Here is an 8,476-nt window from a genome sequence, read left to right on the forward strand (position 1 = left end):
CAGCCACACTTAAGTGGCAATATACTACACTTTATATATATATTCATATACTTATATTCATATATATCATCATCATCATCATTTAACGTCCACTTTCCATGCTAGCATGGGTTGGACGATTTGACTGGGGACTGACGAACCAGATGGCTACACCAGACTCCAATCTGATTTGGCAGAGTTCCTACAGTTGGATGCCCTTCCTAATGCCAACCACTCCGAGTGTTGTGGGTGCTTTTTACGAGGGCCAGTCCGGTGGTACTGGCAACAGCCACGCTCAAATGGTGTTTTTTACGTGCCACCTGCACAGGAGTCAGTTCAATGTTTTGTTTACATGCCAAGAATAAAAGCATATAAAATTGTATTAAAATACATTCAGTAAATGTTAAGATACACACCATAAAGTAGTGTAGCTTAGTGAAAGAAATCATGGAATCAGCTGTGTTGTCTTATTTATCGGTCTTTCTGAGCTCATATTGCACTGTAGTTCCAATATCTACCTTTAGGTGTCTTTGTCACCTAAAGGTAGATATTGGATTTGAATCACATGGGAGTTCAAGTCGAGTTCCTCCTTGCCAACATCACCTCCCTCATCCAGCCTATGGATCAAGGTGTGATCCATGCCTTCAAGGCACTTACACTTGGAACTCTCGTCCAACAATGGATTTGGATGAGAATTTCAAGCTAAAGGAGTACTGGTGTCATTTCATGCTCGCAGTGTGCCTGTCAGTCATCCATGCTGCTCTTAAAGACATGAAAAAAGAAACCCTCATCACATGCTGGACAAAAGACCCTGTGATAATCAGTTGTTGAAATATCAGGAGAACGTAGTGGGTGTAGAAGTAGCTGCCAAGCTAAGGCAAAAGTTGTCATGGGTAAATCTGTGCCATATGAGATGTTGCATTGTCTTGTGGAAATATCACTTTCTTTTGATGAACTACTTCTGAAGTAAACCATCCTGCACCTGCTCTATTTGCATTAAATAGGTTTCAGCCATAATTGTTTGACTTGTAATGAGAAACTTAGCATGGAGAATTCTAGCTGCTGTCCCCATCACATACTAAATGTAGTTTCCTGGAGGTGAAGCAGTGCCTTTGATGTGTGTGATCCTGAATCATTTGGTGGTGGCAGCCTGTGATAACTTCTCTTCTTGTTTGAGTGTAAGAACCACTTTCCATTACAAGTGAGTAAATAATTAAAAAGTGTCTAGGGTTTTTTTTTTTTTTTTTTTTTGTGAAGTAAAAGAAATGAAGAACAAATTGACAGTCAGTGAAGTTTATTGTCCTCTGATACAACAGGTGGAAGCCATTTGTTCAGCTTCCATGATTTTCCTTGCTGATACAAGTATAGTTTCATGTTGAACGTCCATGAAAGTTCTTGTTGTGTTACTTGAGAATTATATTCAACAATTCTATTCTATCAATGATGGGCGATGGTCTTCCTTTATACTGTCCAACTTGAAAGGGTTGATCCTCAGAAACAAAATTCTTTTGCAAACCATTTCTGCACAGTATGTTCTAATACGTGTTGTCAAAACACTATGCATTATTGATCTGATGGTGAGTTGACTGGTGAAAATTTTGGCTGGATGATAAACTGAACAGCAGCAAATTGACCAGTGGTGAATTAACCAACAGTAAATTGTCCTAGCACTGAATGTTTTCCCAATGTCAATAATATGTCCTTTGTTTGGCACTCATCATGTATGGGGATGGCTGAGAAAGTCCACCCACTCACTTCATTCACAATTCAATGAATTAAATGTTTGTCATAAACTTTTACATAATGTACTGAAGTATGTGAGCAACACATTGTCCAGCTAAGGTCAATAAAATTTCTTTGAAAGAAATGGAGCACAACATTTTATTTTGCCAACTATTTATTATATGAGATATAATTTATTACTATTCCAAATAATCATCATCATCCACTTCTTTCACTATAATGGGATACAAAGGTAGATGTGAAGGAGGTTGACTATTCATGTGATGTTAATTGCAGTTAACAGCCACAAAAAGAAATTTATTATAACTTTAAGGATGAAGTTATAATTACACTGCAGAGTCATTCATACTTAATGAGACCACCTTCGTTAAGTCAATTAACATTGCAAGTAGTTTGAAAGGAATGTGCTAGAATGCAGTGGTCATTACCTTTTAAAGTCTTGGGTATTATATTTACATGGGTAGATACCACACTGTTCACACTAGCTCTTAAAACAAAACATTACACACATACACATGTATGTACAGATATATGTATCTATGTATCTTTCTCTCTCTCTATTTATCTTCATCCATCCAATCTTACATACCTGCACACACTGAATGTCGTACTGCAGAGTAATGATGTTGAAAACATTGGTCTGATTGCTGCTAGATAGATGAGGCTTTGTCTAATGGAGACCTTTAGAGCTTTGATTAACATGGATATGTGGCAGCCAGAACAATTGTTCTGGATAGGAGAAAGGTTTCTAAAATAGAAAGTAGCAGTGTTGTTGTTGTTGATGGTGGTGGTGATGATGACGATGATGACAGTGTTGCTATATGTTCTCTGCTTCTATATATTGAGACTTTATACCAACACTGTAATATACTCTTGATTTAATTAGTCACACAATATTTTAGTGGAAATAAAACAGTTATTTATTTATTTATATGTTACAACAGCGTCGTCTGTTGGGATGTACTTTTTAGGTTTGCTTTGCTCCTTTCTCTTCTTCTCTCTCTCTCTCTCTCTCTCTCTCTCTCTCTCTCTCTCTCTATACGTGTGTGCGTGTATGTGGGTAGGAGGGTGCAGGCTTGGCTGTGTAGTTGAGAAGTTCACTTGCCAGCTGTGTGGCCTTGGATTTAATCCTATGACACAGCACCTTGGACAAGTATTTTCTACTGTAGGCCTTGGGTTGATCAGTGTCTTGTGTGTAGAATTTGGGAGACAAATTGGTCCTAAGTTCATATATTGTTATACGTGTATATGTGCATGTATATGTATGTGTGTGCATGTGTTGTGAGTGTGCATACATATGTGCATCTGCTTGTGTGTGGGTGTATGTGTTCTGTATGTATAGGCATATATATGAGTGTCTGTTCATCCATCTATCCTTGTTTGTTTTTGTTTCCAATTAAAATTTGATATTGTTTATTCGATGTCCTCTATTGTTCTGTGACTTAACAGTTCAACAAATACTCTTAAAATAAGGAGCAGATGGCAGTGAATAGTGGAGTCACAATGATTGAGAAAGTTTTGAAGGTGCTGCCCCTGCATGTCCAAGGTGCAGCCCCTGCATGTCCAAGGTGCATTGAATGAAACCTATAATATATGCATGTCTGTATTTGTGCGTGTATTTATTTATTTATGTGTGTGTGTGTGTCATCATCATAGTCCGTTTAACATCCAGCTTTCCATGCTGACATGGATTGGACTGTTTGACAGGATCTGATGGGTCCAAGGACTGCACCATTGTCTAATGTCTGTTTTGGCATGGTTTCTATGGTTGGATGCCCTTCCTAACACCAATCACTTGACAGTGTGTGTGTGTGTGTACGTGTACTTTACAGAGTGTTTGGACTAAATTTGTCAGTTTGCATAAAAGGAAAAGAAAACAATATCCCATCTAGAATTAAAATTATTTTAAAAATCAAAAGGATATCAATGAGATTATGGTTGGGAAATAACAGTTCTTTCGAACTTCCCTCCCTCAGCTTCCACCATGGCCTTAGGATGACTCCAGAATCTGGTGCATGTGTTCCTCACTGTGTTCTTGGGAAGATCTTTGAACGCTTTGATCTTGGCTGCCAGCTCAATCTTGGTGTTGCAGGCAGAGTGGTTGGTGTCTTTCTCAACCACATCCCATACATAGTAAATCATAGGATAACATTTGGGGGAATTAGGAGACCAGAAATTAGGGCTGGTGAAGTTGTAGGAATTTTCTGTCAACCATTCTGACTCTTTCTGGAGGGATGACTAAAAGCAGAATCCTGCTGCCACACATATGGCCTTCCAACACCATCCTCTTTATCTGGGAACATGACCACATCTCCAGCAGCTTCACAACTGTCAGAATTGAGCCTGAAGCCCTGTTCAAAGATGTGGGGGGGTGAATTCAGGTGTGTGGATGCAGTCAGAATGCCCGCTGTGCTCCTTCCTGGCCACAACTTCATAGCCCCTGTTGCATCTGTCCGCATCATGTCTTACAACCTTTACAGTATTTCCAGAGCATTGAACAACAGTCATGATGGCGTTTTGATACCCACCATGAATCATCATGACACAGGTAACTCTTTCCCAGTGTTCAGTTGGCTTCCAGCCCCCCTCCACGTCAGCTAACATTTTCTCAACTTTAATCTTTATGCTCTCCAACGCTGTTGGCTGTTGACCAGTACACAATCATCACATATTGCTCAAACATGCTGTGTGTGCATGTTCATGGAAGGAGTACATCAACAACGAAAATCTCCAACAAATACACACACACACTGCTCTTTCAGAGAAGTGAAAATTTGTACAACAAGGAAAAAAATCATATTGGGATTTTGTAAAATTGTAGATGAGTTTTGTAAATCTAAAACAATTTTGCATATGTTTTTTTCAGTTAATATAAGAATAGTTGTCAAATGAAGACCTTGTGACCTTGTGAAATTCCATTATTTTCTGTTTTGAAAGAAAAGCTCTATCTTTTATATCATTTGTAGACAGAACAGAGATCAGATGTAAACCAGACAGTTTTATCTGAACTGTAAAAATTACTATTATTATAATAATAAATACGGATTGTGTATTGATTAGTTTGTTGTGCTTTAAAACTATTGTTAGTAAGTTGTATGATCACTGCAGACAATATGTTTGTCTGGCAAGGAGAGAAGCTGTCCAGTGATTCTATTCTTTCTTACGAATATCTTTACCTATCTCAATATTATGTTATTGTGGAGCGTAATATGTCTGCCCCTCAGAGCTGCTGTTCACCCCCCCCACCCACACGTACACACGTGTGTGTATATATATATTTATATATATTCATATAGATGTGTGTGTGTGTGTGTGTGTGTGTGTATGTATGTATATATCTATCTATCTATCTATATATATATATATATATATATTAATATATATGTTTGGTTAGCTGATATTTACTCTGTCACATTCATTAGGTTTATTGTAGAAAAAAACTTCATATATTTTAGTTTAATGTACAACAATATTGTCAGTGACTTTCAACAATGATCTAAATATTTGTAAAGATCTTTAATGTATTCTTGAATAGACATAGTCTTGAGTAGTTAGCTCTCTGTCTCTCATGTCTGCTGTTAAAAACATCTTTATATATGGTCCAAGACAATATGGTGCCTTCTTTGTTAGCGGTTGGATGGTCATCATGATGTTGATGTGTTGTATTATTTGTTGACTATTTCAACGTGTATTTTCTGCATTTTACTGATCATAATCGTTTATGACAATATAGTAGTAAATGGTGACTTAATCAGTTCCATTGTCAATATTAGTGACTTGTTTTTGTTGTTGTTGTTTCATTCTGAAGTGATATACTAAACCAACAAGGTGGACTACCTGTAATTATGTTTCCATCACTCATCTTCTACCTGTTGTTACTTCTTTTGATAATATTGTTATACTGGTTTACACCACATAACATTCTGCATTGTTAGACAACTATCCCATTGCTTCTATTGCAAAGTCTTCTTCAACTCACAATTCGAGAAACGACTAGAAAATAAGGTTTGAAGTTGTTTGAGAGTATTTACTGTGAAATACAGGTTGTTTGATTGTGAATCGAGTATTCATTCACTTCTCAGATTCTCTTCTCACGAGGGTGATGCATAACCAACAAACTATGGTAGAAATAGAATTTAATCCTAAAGAAATCTAACCACTTTGGTAATGTTATTGAAATATCATTACGAATGTTGATAGGAAAAGATTGCTTAAAAGGAGAGTTCGTGGTAGAAAAAATACCATTAGTTGTTATTCAATTAAATATAAAATAACCAGGTTGATCCCTAACTGCTTTGTTAAAGGAGATTTACAGAGATGGTTTGTGGACATTAGAACAACGTTACTTAACATGGGACTTTTGGAGCCTTTTGTTCTGTGAAAGTTCATGTAATACATTAATAGAGACATCCATTATTCAATATTGGTAGATGTGGATGACTGATAGAGATGACTGAATATAAATTGGGTTTGGTTGAAAGATGATGAAATAGTGTATGATAAACAATGGATATTGATAATGGATGCATGGTGAACAGAAATGTAATTCAGGTTCCATGAAGAACTCGAGCTCTGTCTATAATTAATGATAAAGAATTAGTATTGAGAAAATAAAATGATTTACTTTGAAATATTGAGTTTCGTTATTCAGTCAGTGAACTAACTCATTATATATTTTTATTACCATAATAGTTTTTAATTTGAAATGTAAATGGAGTTAGATTTTAACAACTCCTTCTAATTAGATAATTTTTATTCCTCAATTTTACTGTTTTTATAACTGATTAAATCATTTCTGTATGACCCAGCAGCTAGCTTTTGTTTCTGTTATATTTTGAATTCATAAGAGTCTGTTGCTGATGTTTGAAAGAAACTCTATTTTGACTCAGACTCTGATTACTGTTGTTGTTGTTGCTATTTCTGTCCTTAGTTAGACTTTACAGAATCCTCATTTTCCTAAGCAAGTGACTCTACCTATCATGGCTGGGACAAACTGTTTTCACACAGAGGACATAGTTTTTCATCACATGTACACCTCAAGATAAGAATTGTATTTATTTTGTTCTTCCCTCAACTTTCTAGACAGAATTGTTACTTTCAGTTTAGAGTTTAGTTTCTTCTGGGTCCTTAAGTAGAAATTTAAGGACCTAATTATTGACAAAAATAACAAAATTCTTCTCTCATAAAACAATAACAACAAATCCAAAATAAGATTATTTCTGTTGTTTCTCCCCCGATAATACTTTATTATTGATTTATTGCTGTTTCTCTGCCAGATCGCATATTTCAAACTATATCTCAACTTCATTGAAAACATTTCTTTTCTTTGGATACAACCTACTCCCACCTACACCTCTCTGTAAAATTAGATTGTTGTTTTCTTTTTTTCTTGTTCTTTTTCATTTGAAAAATGTCTATTGGTTAAAACTTAGCTCCGACTCTGCCAGTTCTGCCACTTCTACTTCAATTACCTTCACTCCTCATTTATTATTTTAGCTGCTGCTTACTGTGTCATCATCATTATCTCTCTCTCTTTATCAGAATATATCTCATTGTTTCATTGTTGATTTTTAACTGATTGACATAACAAATAATGAAGAGGAAGAGGTGAAGAGGACTAAGTTACTGTACTCTGCATGTCTGCCTGTCTATTGTCCATCAATCTGTCTGTCTGCCTACCTGCCTGTCTGTTGATGAGAAGTAGCTAACAATGACTACATTTGTTTCACTAGTCGTAGGAGTGGCTGTGTGGTAAGTAGCTTGCTTACCAACCACATGGTTCCAGGTTCAGTCCCACTGCGTGGCACCTTGGGCAAGTGTCTTCTACTATAGTCTCGGGCCGACCAAAGCCTTGTGAGTGGATTTTGGTAGACGGAATCTGAAAGAAGCCCATCGTATATATGTATATATATATATATATATATATATATATGTGTATGTGTGTCTATGTTTGTCTCCCCAACATTGCTTGACAACCGATGGTGGTGTGTTTGCATCCCTTAACCTAGCGGTTACAAGGCTTCAATACAATTTTTACTGCTTTCCCTTATGTTTATACAAATATCTGTTTTGTATAACATAAAAATAGATCTTTCTGTTTGCTTTCACACTTTATAAAGTTCAGAAGTTAAATGGTAACCCCTGCAAAATTGTCAAATTTTTGTGTGTTTAAAGCATAATATATACTATACAAAGTTCACTAAATGAACAGTCTTAATATTATGCCTTGATTTTATGTCCTTATTGTTTTTTAATTGTTAGAAAATATTCTGTTTTGCTATTTTTTTTTTCTATTTCATGTTGATAAATATTCGATTTATCTCCCTTTCTGCATGATGTTTCTTCAGTGTTGCTTTGTATGTTTGTTGGAATAGACTTGAAATAGTTGTAAGGATTAACAATGAAGTATTGAGTCTAATTGAGTTTTATATTTTGTCACATCAAGTTTACCTTAAAAATATCGAGATAGCATTAATACAATAAATTTAAGACAGTTATTCAACTTTGAGGCTACAACTTATACATCCAAAAGACTGTAATTTCAGCAGCTCTGAACTGCTCCATAAAGAGTTCTATAAATCTCTGCTTGCAGCGTATGACACTGGATATCCTTATTTATTAGCCACCACTATTTGGAAATAAACAAGTAAACATTGTTGTATTTTAAATTGATAATTGTTATAGAGATATTCTTTAACTATTGCCAGAAATCCAATTATTCATATTTCAGCAATGTCATTATTTAAATTGGTTG

General features: G+C 35.6%; 1 protein-coding gene across 1 annotated transcript in view; it reads left to right on the forward strand.

Moving 5' to 3' along the window:
* The window catches only part of LOC106879341 (serine-rich adhesin for platelets), a 209,046-nt gene that overhangs the window by 89,260 nt on the left and 111,310 nt on the right, over nt 1–8,476 (forward strand). The gene's annotated exons all lie outside the window — the stretch shown is intronic.

Source organism: Octopus bimaculoides, chromosome 14 (assembly GCF_001194135.2).
Source record: "Octopus bimaculoides isolate UCB-OBI-ISO-001 chromosome 14, ASM119413v2, whole genome shotgun sequence".
Classification (NCBI taxonomy): Eukaryota; Metazoa; Mollusca; class Cephalopoda; order Octopoda; family Octopodidae; genus Octopus; species Octopus bimaculoides.